Consider the following 2,733-nt stretch of genomic DNA (forward strand, 5'->3'; position numbering starts at 1 on the left):
AATATAGATTTTAGGGAGTTGCCACCAATATTTTTAGTTTAGATGTGATTGGTCACCTAACTAAATTTGTCCCATTTAAAAAGAAATCTCAAACTTGATTTAGGTATCTTTAAAAAGTATATTCTAGTCCATGAAATTAGATTTTAGGTTCGAGAGTGCTGTTACGCATAAAGAATATTATAGCACCCTCACAACGTCTATCCAAAGGATGGTACTAGTTTGATTTTAAATTATCTAAGCCTTAAAATATTCTTATAATTTTACCAAATCATTTAATTATCGGAAACTAATCTTAAATTTGCTCTAATAGTTTGGTAGCAATTTAAAATAATTTTCTCACCTCAGGAATATTTATGGAGACTAATGTCTCACTCTAAAAAGGCTCTATTGTTGAGTTTATTAATATATTTTTATTCAAAAAATAAATAGCAAAATCTTTCAATAATTTGATAAGATTTACTTTGATGCAAATCTCTTAATAGTTTGGTGAGATTTCCTTATAAATTTATTTTTAAAAAATGTATTAAATATTCTAATAGTTTGGTAAGAGTTAATTTAAGATGTGAATCTTCCAGTAATTTGATAGGATCAAAATAAAATATTTTATTAGTAATAATTTTTTATAAAAATTGATTTATGAGGTTCTTCAATTGTCATAACGTATAGATACATCGACCTCACGCTAGACATGGCCGAAAGTAGTCACCATCAATCTTTTTTATTTAGGTGTGATTGGTCACCTAATCGAATCTGATCTAAAAAACCAGAGTTTAGATTTGGGAGTATGGTTACATGTGAAGAAGGTTATAGTACCCCCACAGTGCCTATCCAAAGGACAGTACTAGTTTGATTTCAGATTATCCAAGCCTTTATCATATTTGTAATTTATCGGATAGTTTAATATTGAAAATATATCTTTAAATTGTTTCAATTTTTTGGTAGCAATTTAAGATAATTTTTTCACTTCAGGAGTATTCATGGAGACTAGTGTTTCACTTTGAAAAGGTTCTGTCATCGGATTTATTAATTTATTTTATTTTAGAAAGATTAGTAAAGTCTCCCAATAGTTTGGGTAGGACTTACCTTGAAACAATCCTCCAATAGTTTAGAAGATAAATTTCTTTTTTTGAAAACTGATTTATGGAATTTACCAATAGTTTGGTGGATTCCATTTTAAAACTTAAATCCATGAAAATTTTTCAATAGTTTGGTAGAATTCATGAATTTATTTTATAGGGGTTTTTACTTGAAAAAGATTTTCCTTTTTGTTTTTTGTTTTTACTTTTTTCATTTAATTAGAAAAGACTTTTTCTTTGCTTCTTCTGTTTTCTAGAAAGAGAAGATCTTTTTTTTTCTTTTTTTTTTCTAAAGTGAATTACTAGATGAAATAAAAAACTAGTAAAATAAAATAATAAAAATATGAAAATAAAATAAAACTTAAAATATGAAAATAAATAAAAATAAAAAAATGAAAATGAAAATGGAAAAGAAAACCTTGCAAAAACAGGTTGGGTCTACACCCGAATTTTCACATGGGTTATCAGGTTGATGAGTGGATCTAGGGTGTTCAAAATGACATCATTTTGGGTCAATATATAAGCCAAGTTTAGCATTTTCAACCTTCAGAAGCTCAATCCCCTCTCTCTCTAGCTTTAGGATTCTTTCCCTTCTCTCTAAAAACTACCTAAAAACTTAACCAAAATCTAAAAATTTTATCAGATTCTAGAAATCTTCTCAGAATCTTATCGAAAACTTCAAACTCCCACCGAAAACTTCATTGAAAAATTCATGTGTTCTTTCAAAATTTCAGAATTTTAAAAAAAAAACCTAGAAATTCCCCAACCTTTCTTACTTCTCTCCAAAATCTTCTAGAAATCTAAACCTAATCTTAAAACCCCAAATTTAAACCTAGAAACTCTAGATCAAACCCAAAACTCCCAAGAATCAAAATCTTAAAAAGCTAAAATTTCCAAAAAAACCTTACTGCCCAATAATAACCCTAGCTTTTTCACTCTCTTTTTTTTTTTGTCCTATCTTTAGATTGTGAGTCCAATTTATAGGCAACCTTTAGGAGCATCCTTAGGAAACAAATAGAATCACCCTAGGCTTGAATCTTGGGATTGGATTCTGTCCAAGTGTGATCTTAGGGCTGAATTCTTGTTAACGTCCAGAACCCGAATTAAAGGCTTTGTAATCTATATCATAAACCTTTTTTACTATGATCAGTTGATTAAATTTCAGTTTCCAAAATTCATCCTCGTAGATTAATTAAGAAAGGAAAGCTTAATAATAATAATAATAATAATAATAATAATAATAATAATATAATATAATATAGCATAATGATAATAATATAATGTACTATATATTATACTATACTATAGCAACATAACACCATAATATAATATTATCCATAACACAATATAATATATAATAACATAATACATTATAGTAACAAAAATGACAATGACAAAGAAAATCGACTATGATCTGCCCTGGACACAGATGGGTGTCTATAGTTGCCCCTCTTTGCACATTGCTATTAGATAAAGATGATGCAAAGATAGACACCCACTCTGCTCGAGTCAAATTAGCAAGCAAAAATGATCAGGATTGAATCGTAAGTTTGAAAGATGATCTGGACTAAGTCGAGATTGGATGACTATGATGAAACTATGAGTCATGAAAGATGATATGGATCGAGCCGAGACTGGATTACTGGGACAAAACCAT

Source organism: Durio zibethinus, chromosome 14 (genome assembly GCF_047325235.1).
Source record: "Durio zibethinus cultivar Kanyao isolate XHJ-2024 chromosome 14, ASM4732523v1, whole genome shotgun sequence".
Classification (NCBI taxonomy): Eukaryota; Viridiplantae; Streptophyta; class Magnoliopsida; order Malvales; family Malvaceae; genus Durio; species Durio zibethinus.